Below are 17,840 nucleotides of genomic sequence, written 5' to 3' on the forward strand. Positions count from 1 at the left end.
TTGAATGATGTTTCAGTTTGAAGCAATGATTCCAGAGCTCAGAAAGTAGATCCAGGCAGACTTGGAAACCTGAATACCTACTGAGGTCTGTAACCATTGGTGTGCTGGAGTCATTTTAATTGTACTGTGAGAGGCAATTGCTTATTTTCAGAAATGTTGTGAACCAGGTTTTAAACTTAGTCACATTTAATAAGTAAATTATGGGGCCAAAGAGATAGTTCAACATCTATCTGGAGTGATTGTTTCATATTTGAGGCCTGAGCTCTGTGTGATCTCCTGAGCAAAGACAAAGCTGAAGGCAGGCTCAGAGCATCGCTGTGTGTGGAGCCCAAAAGAGAAAATGAAAAATTCAATGATAATGTTCTATAGCTACTAGAATTACATTAAAAAGTAACAAATACTCAAAGCTATTGCATTCTAAATATTTTAATATATTTCATTCACTGTATCTCTGTCATCCTGTTGCTCATCGATTTGCTCGAGCGGGCACCAGTAACGTCTCTTATTGTGAGACTTGTTGTTACTGTTTTTTTTTTTTTATTGTGGAAAGTTACAAAGTTACAAAGTTTTCAGGTTTAAATCTCAGTTATACAATGCTCGAATACCCATCCCTTCACCAGTGCTCATATTCCACCACCAAGAATCCCAGTATAGCTCCACCCCGCCCCCTCACACCCCAAACACCCCCACGCCCCTAGCCCCCCCACCCTAAGCCCCCCCCCGCCTGTGTAACTAATAAATTTCACTTTACTTTCACTTTGATTGCATACAATATTTCAACAAAACTCACTATTATTGTTTGGAGAGTCTCTCCCCTAAAGTCAGACCTGCTGAAAAGGAAGCATTAGGTAATTTGTTTTCCATTGCTGAGGATGAAGAAGTGTGAGGTCGAGTGACCACACTTAGCGGCCTCTCAGTTTTGGGTTTCTGTAATTTAGTATTTTAGTAACTAAGTCCAGAGAGATATCTGCCAGAAGTTGCATCGTTGCCAACTTGTACTTCTCAGTTACATTATATTCCACATATGAGTGCAATCTTTCTATGTCTGTCTCTTTCTTTCTGACTCATTTCACTCAACATGATACTTTCCATGTTGATCCACTTGTATGCAAATTTCATGACTTCATGTTTCCTGACAGCTACATAGTATTCCATTGTGTAAATATACCAGAGTTTCTTTAGCCAATCATCTGTTTTCGGGCACTCCGGTTTTTTCCATATTGTGGCTATTGTGAACAGAGCGGCAATGAACATGGAAATGCAGATGTCATCTCTACTATACCTTTTTGCCTCTCCGGGATATATTCCCAGGAGTGGTATTGCTGGGTCAAATGGGAGCTCAATTTCTAACTTTTTGAGAATCGTCCATATTGTTTTCCAAAAGGGCTGAACCAGTCGGCATTCCCACCAGCAGTGAAGGAGAGTCCCTTTCTCCCCACATCCACGCCAACACCGGTTGCTTTTGTTTTTGGGGATGTGGGCCAGTCTCTGTGGTGTGAGATGATATCTCATTGTTGTTTTGATCTGCATTTCCCTGATGATTAGTGATGTTGAACATTTTCTCATGTGCCTCTTAGCCATTCGGATTTCTTCTTTGGAAAAGTTTCTGTTCATTTCATCAGCCCATTTTTTGATCGGGTTGGCAGTTTTCTTCTTGTGGAGTTCAACCAGTGCATTGTATATCCTTGTTATCAACCCTTTATCGGATGGGTACTGCATAAATATCCTTTCCCATTCTGTAGACTGTCTTTGTATTTTGGTCACTGTTTCTTTTGAGTTGCAGAAGCTCCTTAGTTTGAGATAGTCCCATTTATTTATCTTTGTTTTCACTAGCTTAGCCAGTGGCGTGTCAGCTTTGAAGATACCTTTGGCTTCAATGTCGTGGAGGGTTTTGCCGACCTTATCTTCAATGTACCTTAGGGATTCTGGTCTGATGTTGAGGTCTTTAATCCAGTTTGATCTGATTTTTGTACATGGTGATAGATGGAGGTCTAAGCCCATTTTTTTGCATGTAGCCGTCCAGTTTTGTTACTGTTTTTGGCATATCGAATATGCCACAGGTAGCTTGCCAGGCTCTGCCGTGCAGGCGGGATACTCTTGGTAGCTTGCTGGGCTCTCCAAGAGGGGCGGGGGAATTGAACCCGGGCTGACAGCTTGTAAGGCAAACACCCTACCTGCTGTGCTATTGCTCCAGCCCATATTTTATTATCTGTTATTAAAATTATTTATATGTAACCTCATATATAAATATGTTATTTATACTTACAGTGGAAATTCTGTGTTGTGGTATTGTGTATCTTTTCCAATTTGCATTTAATGATATGTTGAAATTAGCCTTGGAGAGAGTACTTATACCATAGAAATTGGCAACTAGCAAAAATTGGAACTTTATTCAATGTCTAAATTTGAGAAAGTGACAGAGAAAGAATAATACATTGATTAGACATAATTTCAAATATGTACCTATAGACATTATATTGTAAATAGCACAAATCAAAACGTCTTTATTATTTCACTTTTATTTGCTTGTCAACATAAATAAAAATATCAACCAACATTCAGAGTGTTTGTCAATGTCACGAGTGTCTTGCTGAACCAGAGTAGTAAGATAGATATTTGTAGCCTGGTTTTGTAATACTGTTGTTGGTGAAAGAAACATATGGCTATGTATTTGTGGGGTACACAGCGGAAGTTGCTCAGGACTTACTCCTGACTCTTCACTCAGGGATCACAGTTGGCAGGCTTGGAGGACCTTACTGGATTCTAGGGATCAAGCCAAGGCTGCCTGAGAGCAAGGCAAGTACCCAGCCCACCGTATTATTTCTCTGTCCTTCAGTGATAGAAGCTTAGATTTCATAAGAAATCACAAACCATGAAATCATAGCCATATGTATTTTAAAACAAATAGTTTTCACTGAAGGGGCTGGAGTGATACTACAGCGGATAGGGCATTTGCCTTGCACACTGCCAGCTCCGGTTTAATCTTCAGCACCCCATATGGTCCCAGAAGCCCATCGTGGGTGGTCCCAGAGTACAGAGCCAGGGGTAAGCCCTTATTACAACGGGTTTGGCACAAAACCCGGAAAACAACCCTGTTCTGACTAACCAAGTTCTGACTATAATTGTAAACCATAAAGCTCAAAAGAAAAGGGAGGTTATGGGGGTGGGCGGAGGGGAAACTGGGGACATTGGTGGTGGGAAGTGTACACTGATGACTGATGAAGGCATGCGTATGGGAATATCACATGACTGAACCCAATCATGAACAACCTTATAACTGTTTCTCACTGTAACTGATTACATTTTTAGAAACTGAAAATAAATAAATAAAATCACACACTTGATTATTCTTTCTACTGTAACTCAAATATAGGAGTCAGAGAGAGAGAGAGAGAATACAATAGGTAGGGTGCTTGCATTGTATGCAGCGGGTCCACGTTCAATCCCTAGCACCCCATGTGATTCTCAAGCCCTGCCTAAAGTGATCCCTGAACATTGTGAGATGTGACCCCTCCCCCATCAATATATCACTGTATCACTGTCATTCTGTTGCTCATCAATTTGCTTGAGCAGGCACCAGTAACGTCTCCATTGTGAGACTTGTTACTGTTTTTGGCATATTGAATATGCCATGGGTAGCTTGCCAGGCTCTGCCGTGTGGGCAGGATACTCTCGGTAGCTTGCCGGGTTCTCCAAGAGGGACCGAGGAATCAAACTCGGGTCAGCCATGTGCAAGGCAAATGCCCTGCCTGCTGTGCTATCGCTCCAGCCCCCCACCAATATATATGTATAGATATATGTGTATATCTCTATATATATATGTACACGCACACACAGGCAAGTGTATGAGAACTAGAAATAGTGGATAGTGGTTATTACATGTCCTTCTATTTTTAAAATCATATGAAAAGCTGCTAATGTATCATATGTGGAAGTAAAGGGGCATTTAACTAAAACCAAAACATATATCTTTACTAAAGTGTATTTATGTGTGTATATACATATATATGTATACATACATATATACACAAGTATATATATGTATATAATATATATATAAATAAGCAAGTCTGGAAAACTCTGCATTTTGGCCTAAATATATCAGCTTTAGCCCAAGGAGGCACACACAAAGTCTTATCAAAAATAATTTGACTTCTCTAAGACATTTAGGAACAGTTAGTATAGTACCAGTTGGTGCCAATACTTATTTCTTTTTTTTAAAAAAAGAGAAGATGCTGTCTGTGAGTTATGCATAATATACATAAATTATTTTTGATATTTAGGTTTCTGTGAGCAGTCAAATTGAAGTAAAATTTGAGAGAATTTAGACAAATATAGTTTTTTTTGCCAAGTCATTTAGGTTTTTAGTTGATGTTTCTTTCATAAAGAATTTTAAAAACATGAACATCATGACTATTGGCAATTATGTGCCATAATTGAATTATAGTCATAGATATTTAAATAATTTAGACATACGTATATGTGTATTTAAATATAGACATAGATAAGTGCAGATGAATGAAGATTACATTTTATGCTTTTTAAAATGAAAAATATTCAGTTTAGATGCTACTCTTTTTAGAAATTTAATTGTAGAATGTTCAAATGAGAGTGCCCTGGAAAATGAAAGGACTTATACCATGTCACATAGGACTGGACAATGAAGCAAAACAGTCGGTTTGTAGTAGATGAAAACTTCGAAGACCACGGGACAATTTTGTGTATACTGGAAGTTTAAAAAGTTTATATGATTCATATATATTAATTTCAGATGTGCTGCATAATGTTGAAAATCATCACAGCATTATTGTTAGCTGACATTAATAAGGTGACAACTATTATCAATAGTTATAACTATTATAACAATAATATATATTGCACTTATTTATGTCTATATTTAAATGCACGTATATGTATGTCTAAATTATTTAAATATCTATGACTGTAATTCAATTATGGCACATAATTGCCAATAGTCATGATGTTCATGTTTTTAAAATTCTTTATGAAAGAAACATCAACTAAAAACCTAAATGACTTGGCAAAAAAACTATATTTGTCTAAATTCTCTCAAATTTTACTTCAATTTGACTGCTCACAGAAACTTAAATATCAAAAATAATTTATGTATATTATGCATAACTCACAGACAGCATCTTCTCTTTTTTAAAAAAAAGAACTAGGTATTGGCACCAACTGGTACTATACTAACTGTTCCTAAATGTCTTAGAGATGTCAAATCATTTTTGATAAGACTTTTTGTGTGTCTCCATGGGCTAAAGCTGATATATTTAGGCCAAAATGCAGAGTTTTCCAGACTTGCTTATTTATATATATATATTATATACATATATGTATACTTGTGTATATATGTACGTATACATATATATGTATATACACATAAATACACTTTAGTAAAGATATATGTTTTGGTTTTAGTTATTAACTATTGATAGTTATTGATATTTTTAATATCCACTCATAAGGATGTTATGCAATGGAATATCACCTAGCTATAAGATGAAACTGCATTTTCTGCAATGTGGATGGCACTGTAGTGTATCTGATGATGATAATGATGATGATGGCTGGGTTCATATTTGACCATGCTTTGGGCTTACTCCTTGTTCTGTAATCTAGGGTCATCTAGTCCGTGCTCTGGGGCCCTGTGCAGTACTGGGAACCAAAAGTGGGATGGGCCACTACTAGCCAAGTGCCTTAGTCCCTGGAGGCTATCCTATTAAGTGAAATAAGTCAGAGATACAGGAACAAACTTAGGATAATCACACTCAGCTGTGTTATAGAAGAAGGAAAAACAAGAGAGTAGACCATGAGCTATTGTCTCTGAGCAATGTCTTTGAGCAATGGCAGACACTTGACCTTGGATAACAAAACTGATTCCCAAACAGAGAGAGGAGAGTTGTGGGTGGTTTATTTTGGGGGAAGGGGTGGTGGTAGGGGAATGATCAGTCCAGAGAGAAGAGTTTTGGAGGGTCTTGGACACTTTGGTGGTGCTGAGGGTACATATCAATGTCATCAACATTTTGTACATTGATACTTTAAGCTTTAATATTATCCTAACCATAGAACATGTAACAAAAAGTTTTAAAATTCATTGTTATGACATAGAAGGACTGCACTCATTTGTGGACTATAGTATAACATCACATGAGGCTGGCACCCCAGCACAGTAGATACAAGGGCCAGGAGGATTGTCCCATAGCTGGAAGCCTGTTTCATGAGCTGAGGGGAGAAGGCAGATGGAATAGAGAAGGGATCACTAAGAAAATGATGGCTGGACGAACCAGTTGGGATGGGAGATGCATGCCGAAAGTAGATAATGGACCAAACATGATGACCTCTCAGTGTCTGTGTTGCAAGCCATAATGCCCAAAAGTAGAGAGAGAGTTTAGGGAATATTGTCTGTCATGGAGGCAGGGGGAGGGTGGGAAAGGGGGGTATACCAAGGATATTCGTGGTGGGGAATGTGCACAGGTAGAGGGATGGGTGTTTGATCACTGTGAGATTGTAACCTAAACATGAAAGCTTGTAACTATCTCGCAGTGAATCAATAAAGTTTTACAAAAAATTTAAAAATTCACTGTTACACAGTTAAAAATATGTTCTGTGATGAAATCCTTTAAGATATGGATTTTTGGCACCTTCAAATCTATAAGATTGTCAATAATAACCACTAAGATGTACATTACAGACCCATCGCGTCCTTTATAATTGGAAGTTTTTACATTTTATCCCTTTCATATCTTTCAAGACCCCCTGCTCCACCTTCTGGCATAGGTGTTCTCCACATCTATTAATTCAATTGTATTTTTAAGATTTCATGCATATGTCAGACCATATATCATTGCCTTTGTACTTTACCTATTCTCCTTTCCCCTCTTTATTTTGTGATGTTTGTTTTCAAAAATTTTGATTAATTTTTTAAAATTATACTTGAGATTATTATAATATTGTTTAAGATCATAGTATCAAGAGGCAAAATCATTATGCTCTCCCCCGATCAAAATGCTCTTGGCTCTCCACCACTGTCCCTATGTACTTTCTAGCCTGGTCTTTCCCCACTTCTTTCCCCTACTCTTTGGCAGTTGGTTCTGTACTGTAATACCCAGGGCTTGTCATTGCCCAATAGTGTCTGTTCTCTTGCTTTGTCTCTATGTTCCAGAGATAAGTGAGGTCACCTGGTACTTGTCCTTCTCCTTCTGGCTTACTCTGCTCAGCTTGACACCCTCCAATTCTATCCGTGTTTCAGCAAACTGCAGGATATTGGTCCTATCCTTTTCATGAATAAATAAATATGCACCTTATTTCTTTATTCATTCATCTATTATCAATATATCTCTAAGTTATTTCTATGTCTTGCCGTTTGAAAATAATGCTGAATTGAATGAGATGTACCTATCTGTTTTAGTTTCCCTTGGATGTATTCCTACTAACAGGTCCTATGAAACTTCTATTTTTAAATTTTCAGGAACTTTTGCATTTTTTTCATATTGGCTGCACCAATCTACATTTCTCCCAATGTTACAAAAAGATCCCTTTCCTTCACTTCTTACCAACACTTATTCTTTTCCTTTTGATGATAGCTAGACTAGTTTGACCAATGTAATATATAGTGAGATATGCCATTATAATTTGATTTTCATTTCCTTTATGTTTAGGGATATACTTTGCATGTACCTGTTGGATATCATATTCATCATCTTTGAGGAAATGTTCAGATTCTCTGTCTATTTCAGTTAGAATTTTTGTTCTTTATACATTTTGAACTTCAGACCTCTTATCAGATATATAACTTGCAAACATTTTTCTCTCACTTGGTAGTTTGCATTTTTATTTTGTTGTTTTTTTTCTATGCAAAAGTATTGCATTTGACATAGTCCAAATTTCTTAGTTTTGTTTTTTGATATTAAATTCAAGGAATACTCTGAAGACATCGATGTCAAGAAGCCTACCACCTGAGTTTCTTCTAGTGGATTTGGATGGTTTGAGTTGTTGATTTGTTTTTAATGCTGAAGAAATGCTGGGATTATTCTAAGTGGGTCCAGAAGGCTAAAACTGTTGCAATGTGTGAAATTATAGAAAGGTAGATTTGGCAGAATGTGAAAAAATTATCCTATAGCTAGGACTATCCAAAATTAAAATGTTCCTGCTAAAGAGATCTTCATAATGAAATTTCTCAAGCCGAGCTCAATGAAGTGATATATGGAATTCAGATGAACATTATGATCACCCTTTAAAATCTGTAATCTCACTGTAAACATCTCACATTAAAAATAAAGGAAGGAGTATATTATATCAACGTATTTGCTTAAAAATTAGCTAAACATATCAGTTCAAAATGCTAAAAGTTAAAATTAGCCTTTCAAATGTTATAACTGATATACATTATTACATACAACTTTTAAGTGAACAAATTCAGGTTATTTTGCACTGGAACAAATAACTTTAAAACTACTATTCTCTATAATAAAAAATGTTCCTAGCACATACACCTGTGGTCTATTAACAACAGATAATATATTATTATATCGTTATACTTTTGGTCTGGTATTTGATCACAGTCACTTTCATTCACTCATTTTTGATACTGTTATTTTGTAGTTAAAAATAAAGGACAGGGCAAAGAGAAAGCATTTAAATATATCGTTTAATGTGCCTTACTACTGGCTAGCTGTTTCAGTAAATATATTCACGGAATTACTTAGGTCATAGGAACTGAGTCTTTTTTTAAACTCTTAAAGCACATTATGCCTTTTAGGGATCAATTATATCCCCCAGAATCAGTGATTTTCTTGGAAAGTTTATAGATCAAATTAACAAAAAGAATCTTGACTTTCACGCTGCAATATTTTATTAGACTTAGAATGTAGGTACAGAGTAGCTATGTGCTGAAAAGATCTGTGTTGATTAGCAATGCTAATCAAGTTTCTAAAGTTCCTGTTTCCCAAAGAAAGGATACTGCTACCTTAAGCTTGTATTTTTAACCTTCTAATTAACTGTCCTTTGTTTTTATGATAGTTTAAATTTTTGTTTTGTTTTTTAAACTGGAAAAAAGTTAGCTTTCAGTAATCTTAAAATCATATAAGTATCTTAGTTTTTTCTTTGAGGCAGTTTTGATTCCAACTTTCAAAAAAAAGAGCTATAAAAAGTAACATGGGAGGGGCTGGATCGATAGCACATAAGGCAGGGTGTTTGCCTTGCACGTGGCTGACCTGGTTTGATTCCTAGCATCCCATATGGCCCCCCGAGCACTGCTGGGAGTAATTCTTGAGTGCATGAGCCAGGAGTAACCCCTATGCTTCACTAGGTGTGATGCAAAAAGCAAAAAAAAAGTAACATGGAAAAGATTTTTGAAGTGCAGAATTGTCTTGAGCTTAAAATAAGGAAAAACATCTTTTCTAATAGCTGCATAGTATTCCATTGGTATAGATATACCAAAGTTTCTTTAACCAGTTATCTGTTTTTGGGCACTCCATTTTTTCCCAGATTTTGGCTATTGTAAACAGTGCTGCAATGAACATACAAATGCAGATGTCATTTCTACTATACCTTTTTGCCTATCTGGGATGTATTCCCAGCAGTGGTATTGCTAGCTCAAATGGAAGCTCAATTTCTCAATTTTTGAGAATCGTCCATATTGTTTTCCAAAAAGGCTGAACCAGTCGGCATTCCCATCAGCAGTGAAGGAGGGTCTCTTTCTCCCCACATTGCGCCAACACCGGTTGCTTTTGTTCCGGGTATGTGGGCCAGTCTCTGTGGTGTGAGATGCTATCTCATTGCTGTTTTGATCTGCATCTCCCTGATGATTAGTGCTGTAGAACATTTTCTCACATGCCTCTGAGCCATTCAAATTTCTTCTTTGAGAAAGTTTCTGTTCATTTCATCACCCCGTTTTTTGATGGGATTGGATGTTTTCTTCTTGTGGAGTTCAACCAGTGCCTTGTAAATCCTTGATATCAACCCCTTATTGCATGGGTAGTGGGTGAATATCCTTTCCCACTCTGTAGACTGTCTTTGTATTTTGGTCACTGTTTCTTTTGAGATGCAGAATCTTCCTTCTATTTTTTACCTTTTTACCTTTCTTTTTTAAAAAAAATAATTTTTAAAAAATTTTATTGAATCACCGTGAGATAGTTACAAGCTTTCATGTTTGGGTTACAATCTCACAATGATCAGAAGCTTCTTTATTTAAGATAGTCCCATTTGTTTATCTCTGTTTTCACTTGCTTGGCCGGTGGTGTGTCACCTTTGAAGATACTGTTAGCTTCAACGTCATGGAGAGTTTTGCCGACCTTGTCTTCAATGTACTTTAGGGATTCTGGTCTGATATTGAGATATTTAATCCATTTTGATCTGACTTTTGTACATGATGATAGGTAGAGATCTAGTGGATCAACATGTAAAGTATTATGTTGAGTGAAATGAGTCAAAAAGAGAGAGACAGATATAGAAAGATCGCACTCATCTGTGGAATATAAAGTAATAGAATGGGAGACTAACACCCAAGAGTACTAGAGGTAGGACCAGGAGGTCTGCCCCACAGCTTGGAAACTGGCCTCACATGCTGGAGGAAAAGGCAGCTGGGATAGAGAAGAGAACACCTAGTAGAGGATGTTAGGAGGACCCAATCGGGTTGAAAGATGCGTGCTGAAAGTAGACTATAGACCTAACATGATGGTCACTCAATACCTCTATTGCAAACTACAACACCCAAAAGGAGAGAGAACAAAAGGGAATGCCCTGCTGCAGAGGCAGGGTGGGGTGCTGGGGGTTGGGGTGGGGATGGTGGGAGGGATACTATGAACATTGGTGGAGGAGAATGGGCACTAGTGGAGGGATGTAAACGATCACTATATGATTGAATTGCAAACATGGAAGTTCATAAGTTTGTAACTGTACCTCATGGTGATTCACTAATAAAAAATCTTAAAAAATAGTCTTGATATTTTGATAAAAATTTGATGTATGTTGTACTTCCTTTCTACTAAATTCTGATGAACAAATTTGCAAATGTGGTCCACAAAATTCCTGAAGGGGAGAGCTAACTTAAATAAATTATGAATATTCTAGAATAAAAAAATTAAATAAAATAAGGAAAGAGCCATTTTCTACCCAATATATGAAAATAAATCATCATTATTTGCAAAACAGAGAAAATAGGGAAGTTTCTGTATTTTACATTCTAAAATGCCTGTAGTTTAGCTTTCATTTAATTTTTAACTTAATTTTTAAGCTTCAAGAATAGAAAAGAGAAACACCTTTAAGTAAAACATGTATAAAACTTGCTTAAATTTTATTGACTTTTTGGGGAGCGGAAGGTTCACACCCAGTGTGATCAGGGATTACCCCTGGCTCTGCACTCAGGAATTACTCCTGGTGGTGGCATATAGGATGCTGGCAATTGAGTTAGGCAGTGTCCAAGGCAAATGCCCTACCTACTGTTCTATCTCCCCAGCCCCATTGCTTGACTTTTTAGATAGCACCACCAAAATCTTTTCCCTGGAATTAAGAGTTGCTGTCTCAGAAATTCTTGGCTGCAACTGCCTGGACTATTGCTTGTAGCCATCCACCAAGGGAAAAATAAACAGTTTTCCTGTCAAATTCAAATAAAAAGAGAATAGGCAAGGAGAGAGAATTGTTGAGCACTAGAATTCCTTTCTTTTGAGTTCGGCCGCCTGAAAGGCGAACACCCAACTGCTGTGCTATCACTCCAGCCCTTCTTTAAAAATAAAAACGGTATATGTTTTATATGTGTGTATATGTGTATATATACATATATACAACTATATATATGTATACATATATACAAGAACTAAAAGGAGCCAAGTGTCTCCCTGAATTGTCACTATTAACCTGGTCATCAATAAAGATGTAGAATTTTTCTTGGTGATGGGGTTGGGGCGGTGTCACACCTGGCAGTGCTCAGGGCTTAGTCCTGGCACTGTGCTTGGGGATCACTCCTAGCAGGGCTCTACTGGACCATATCTGTTAACAGAAATTGAATCTGAGTCAGCCATGCACAAGGCAAGTGCTCTACCTGTTGACCTATCTCTCCTTACCATGTTCTAGAAACTTGAGGAATATGCTGTGATATTGCACAATCCCCAATACTTATTTGTTTCTTTTCACTGTAAGTTGGCTACCCAGGAACTAGACCTCAGAAAACTCATCACTACTAATGATAAGCTAGGAAGAGATACCATTTTAATAAAAATCACCCTAGATCAAACCTGTGAGCCACATAGAATTGCCTATACTGGACTTCATATGTTTCCAACGTTACTTTTGATCACAGATTGACTAAAGGTGAGCAAGTGTGGAGAATGAAAGAAAACTTCTCATTATTGGGGGAATGTTAGTGGCAAATACCCTTCTGATGAGGTGGATGCATAGATCTAATATGCATAGGTCATATTGTGTCTCTGGAGGAATGGTATAGTCGGCAGATTGAGTGGATAAAGGGATAGAGAAAGTGGTATATAGGCATAATGGAATACTGCTCAGTCATAGAGGAAATCCAGCAATTAACTGTACTGTGAGGTGAACTGGAGGGGCACATGCTGATGAAATGAGTTAGGGGAGAGGAACAAATACAGAATGCTCTTTCTTTGGGGTTGAGTATAAAGAAACACAGGTAGGGACTAAAAACAGTCAATGGTAGCAGATCCTGAAAGTGCCCTACAGAACTGAGTCTGTGCAGGTGCAGGGCGCAGGGGCACTGAGACATTATTATTAGCAGTATTGTGAATCATTGTGCTTATATAATTTTTTTAAAATTATAAAATAAAAATTTTAACTATTTTAAGTAAAAGTTAAATGAGAAGTTAAAAAAAATAAAACTCACTAATTTAGATCCACCATGATGTCAGTCTGTAAGATTTACCAAAAAAGTATATGAATGGACTATCATATAGATAAACATATATTGAATATAGAAATGAAGGTGTATTTAAAGAAGTGTTGAAATCACATGCTCACATGTGCACAAATAACCATTACAGAGAAAGCTATTGGGTGAGACCAAATTTCTTTGTCATCTTTGTTATTATTTACAGGCACTTGATGGTGATGGCGGAGGTAGTGATTATCACCTTTCAACTGCTAGTGAAAATCTATCCATCTTAATAATTTAAATAAGAGACAAGCTATTTGTCTAATTCTGAAGGGTTAAAATGAATATCTGACTACAGAATTTAGCATTTACCCTTCACGGGTCAATAGATAGGTGAGTCTTAAAACCTCTTTAGGTAAAGATTATTCTAATAGAAACTTCCTCAGCCTTGTGCTATTAAGAGACTCAAAGCAATATTCCATATTTCTTTGAAGAAATAAGGTCGAATATGGGGAAAGTACAGATAAACAATGTCATTCACATGGAAATCATCACCTTAAGTTAATGAAAAGGTGCATTTTCTGGGGTGGTGAAAAGATGGAACTGATTTTTGATGGCATTAAAGGCAAGTAATTTTATTTAAAAAGTTGTTGTTGGCAAGATGCTGAATTACAATTTTAATGCCATAAAAATGTTAAGCCTTATTACAAAGTAATATTATAGTCTTTAAATGTTGCTTTTCATTTGTTTTTGGTGCTGTGACTTCCATGTTATCAGAATAATTTCCAATGTATCTTATCTGAAAAGAGCTTTAAGATGTTTAGAAGGTGTATAAGAAATTAATCAGGTACATATGGGTACATACGAAGATAGCTATGCAGATAGGTGCATATTTGTGATTTATGCTCATATCCCTTTTACGTACGTGGTATACATAGAGCTATTTGGCTAGATTTTGGCAGTGCAATATATACAAGTATTTACGTTTCCAGTTATGGAGAGAGAAGAAATGCTTCCCAGTATCAGACAGGCTTGGGAGGCAAACTGAAAGGTGACTGGCCTCACTCCTCCTTCTGAACGCAAGGCTTCCAGTGGCACTCAGGACTGCGGAGCCCCTTAAGGAAAAGTCAGGACCAAGAAAAGCCCGATAGGCCTCAAGCTCTCTTCACCATTAATGTGATAGTTGTCAGGAGCTGAGCAGTCGCACTCACCCATACCTTTCTTGACAAATGAAAACTTCCTTTTGCCCTCCTATTAACCTCAGCTTTCTCCAAAACCTTCATAACTTTAAAAGTAGCCCCTCAGGCCTGGATTTGAGCCTTGGTCCTGGCCCCCTGGGTTCTGTGGTGCTGGTTATTTTCTACTTACAGATGGTCACAGGGAGAGTTGAAATATTTCTGCATTCGCTGTATAGAGAAAATAAGAAGTGCAATTTGGGACAGGCATGTTGTTTTCTGTGGAAAGGTGGATTGGTGGCTGTGGCTCAGGACACAGTTTTGTTTGCGGGATGACTTCATTTTTAAGCATATGGTATATTAGAGCATTTGGCAAAATTGAAATGAAGTAAGGACTCTTTCTTTCACCTCACAAATCAATTTATTTACTGACTCTATTTCCTATTCTGTTCTTTCCTGGGTGCCTCATTGCTACCCTTGGTGCCCTTCAAAGTATCTGTTCTTGCCTGACTTACTCAGGCGACTCCAGACCTTGGAGTTATTATTAAGGGGCAATTAGAGTTTTCCACATTGCATTATACCATTATATAAATTTCAGGTATGCATCACTAAAATAGACCATCTTAGTGTTAAGAAGCTAGGGCAGTTGCCTGGCATGCGGCTGACTGGGGCACCCCATATGGTCCATGGAGCTCACCAGGAGTGATCCAGGAGTGCAGAGCCAGGAGTAAGACCTAAGCACCATTGGGGATGTTCCCACGCCAATAATATAGACAATAAAATATATTACCTCTATGTTCACTACTAGGAAGTTTAATTCCATTCTCATATAGTTAACTCCTTTTTACCACACTTACCCACCTACTTTTTCTTCTCTTCTAATACCTATAATTAAGTGGTTTTTTTTTTAATTGAATCACCATGAAAAAAGTTACAAAGCTTTCAGGTTTAAGTCTCAGTCATACAATGATCAAACCCCCATCCCTTCACCAGTGCACATGTTCCACCACCAAGAACCCCAGAATACCTCCCGTCCCCCCCACCCCCTGACCTGTGTGGCTAATGATCTTCACTTTACTCTCTCTATACTTTGATTACACCCAATATTTCAACAGAAAACTCACTATTATTATTTGGAATTTTCCCCCAATAATCAAACTTGCTAAAAAGGCATCATTTGATAATTTGTTTTCCATTGCTGAAAATGAAGAGTATATGAGGTCACGAAGCTGCTATCGTGGCTGTGCGGTTTTGGATTTCTGGTATTTTAGTAATTAAATCCAGAGAAATTTCTGCCAGAAGTTGTGTTATTGCAAGCTCGTATCTCTGGTTAGTGGGCTCTATAAGATGGCAGTTGCCACGAGGCCACTGCCGCCGCTGCCACCATGGAAAGGAAAGGCTGAGAGAGAAAAACCTTTCCTCTCCTGGGGCTGTGTGGGGTCCTAACTCAGTTCACAGTCTAGAGGCATTTCTGCAAGAAGCCACTGGGTGCTGAAAGTAGTTAGTAGGCCTCCGGGATCATGGTCTTTTAGGAGCAGAGGAGCCATTCCTATAATTGGTTTCATAGTCAAAAACTTAATTTTGTTTGTTTGGGGGCCACACCCAGAGGTGCCCTGGGCTTATTACTCATCTCTGCATTCAAGGATCACTTCTGGTAGGCTCGGGGAACCATAAGGAATGCTGGAGTTTGAAGCGGGGTAAGCTATGTGCAAGGCAAGTGCCCTGCTCACTGTCACTTCAGCTCCTGAAACTTGATTTTTGTTGTTTAGCTCATCTGTTTGTTCTGTTTTTCTGTATGCCACGTATGAATGATATCATAAGGAATGTTTCTTTCTGCTTGCCTTATTTCAATAGCATAATAGCCTCTAGTTACATCCATGCTGTTATAAATGGTAGAATTTTGTTTCTATGCAGCTGATAGTATTCTGTGGTATAATTTATGTATGCCGCATCTGTATCTAGCTGTCGTTGGTCACAGAGGAGGTTTCCAGCCAATGCCTATTAAAGATACTGCTACAATAAATATGGAAGTACTCATATATCTTTAAATTACTGTTTTTCTACTTTTCCAGGTAAATACCTATAGGTGCAATAACTAGATCATACTTTAATTTGTTAAGAATCTCTATTCTCTTTTCCCTAGACTATACCAGTTTGAAGACTTACCAAGTATACTCCAGTGATTCCTCTCTCCACATACGAATACTTGTTTCTTGTCTTTTAAATAAAAAGAGCTATTTATCTTAAAAATATCTGTTCTTTGTAATATGTAGGTATGTAATTCTGGTAGTAGCTGTTCTTACCTGAATGATGAAAGTCTTTTTGTTTGATCTGAACCAAATCCTACTTTGAGTCTTTGTTTTCATTTACGAATAAGGACGAGGCACATGTTAGAGGTTGATTTATCTTTCTGTATAAATAGTAAATGTAGAAAGTCTACTTTGTAGGTCTAGACTTCCATCTGGTTGCAGCCAACTGGGGTTCAACCTCAGCATTCAAAATGGTCTCTGAGCACCACCAGAAATAATTCCTGAGTGCAGAGCAGGGGTGATCCCTGAGCATCATCTGGTATGACCCAAAAAGCACCCCCCCAAAGAAAATAAAAGAAAATATTCATAAAAAACTATTAAACAAAATTTAAAATACAAATAAAATTTAGACAAAAGCCAGATACAAATTGTAAACATCCACAGATGAATTAAGTCTATGTCTCAGAAATTACATTATTAGCAAGGCCTTCTTATTTGTATTTGAATCTCAGAAAGCTCCTTTTTGCAGTGAATTATAATCAGGAGGCTCACATATTCAGCTGCATAGCAATTTTGTATATTTTAAAGATAAATATGTTTCCAGATAACTCAGTAGTGTAAATCCAGAAAATTCCAAATGAATTCTTGCTTTTCTCACCATATAATAAGTTATTTTAATACAGTGTAGTTCTGAAATCTTGGGCTTGGGAGTGCAGAGAACAAACAAGTTACCAAATTTTTCTCCCTGGGAAACCAAGTCTTTTTTTGTTTTTGTTTCTGTTTCTTTTTTAAAAAAAATTTTATTAGAGAATCACTGTGATGCACAGTTAAAACTTATGAACTTTTGTGTTTACATTTCACTCATACAGTGATTGTTTACCCATCCCTCCACCAGTGCCCATTCTCCTCCACCAATGATCCCAGTATCTCTCTCACCACCCCCACCCCATTCCCCACCACCCCACCCTGCCTCTGTGGCAGGGCATTCCCTTTTGTTCTAAAAATATGGAACACTTCACGAACTTTCTTGTCATCCTTGAACAGGAGCCATGCTAATCTTCTCTGTATCGTTCCAATTTTAGTATATGTGCTGCCGAAGCAAGCACGGGAAACCAACTCTTAAAATCATAAAAGATTAGATGAAATTTGCATATAAATGGAACAACATGGAAAGTATCATGTTGAGTGAAATGAGTCAGAAAGAAAGAGACAGACATAGAAAGATTGCACTCATATGTGGAATATAATGTAACTGAGAAGTACAAGTTGGCAACGATGTAACTTCTGGCAGATATCTCTCTGGACTTAATTACTAAAATACTAAAATACAGAAACCCAAAACTGAGAGGCCGCTAAGTGTGGTCACTGGACCTCATACCTCTTCATCCTCAGCAATGGAAAACAAATTATCTAATGCTTCCTTTTCAGCAGGTCTGACTTTAGGGGAGAGACTCTCCAAACGATAATAGTGAGTTTTGTTGAAATATTGTATGCAATCAAAGTGAAAGTAAAGTGAAATTTATTAGTTACACAGGCGGGGGTTGCTAAGGGTGGGGGGGCTAG

The 17,840-nt window shown here is 37.4% G+C and overlaps 1 protein-coding gene and 1 non-coding gene across 2 annotated transcripts in view; one reads left to right on the forward strand and one right to left on the reverse strand.

Moving 5' to 3' along the window:
- The window catches only part of LOC101558146 (POU domain, class 6, transcription factor 2), a 421,096-nt gene that overhangs the window by 25,168 nt on the left and 378,088 nt on the right, over positions 1-17,840 (forward strand). The gene's annotated exons all lie outside the window — the stretch shown is intronic.
- Positions 17,277-17,383, reverse strand: LOC129401288 (U6 spliceosomal RNA). Its single transcript, XR_008628219.1, has one exon. It is a non-coding gene; the product is annotated as a U6 spliceosomal RNA (small nuclear RNA).

The sequence above is a fragment of the Sorex araneus genome, chromosome 1, assembly GCF_027595985.1.
Source record: "Sorex araneus isolate mSorAra2 chromosome 1, mSorAra2.pri, whole genome shotgun sequence".
In the NCBI taxonomy this organism is placed as follows: domain Eukaryota; kingdom Metazoa; phylum Chordata; class Mammalia; order Eulipotyphla; family Soricidae; genus Sorex; species Sorex araneus.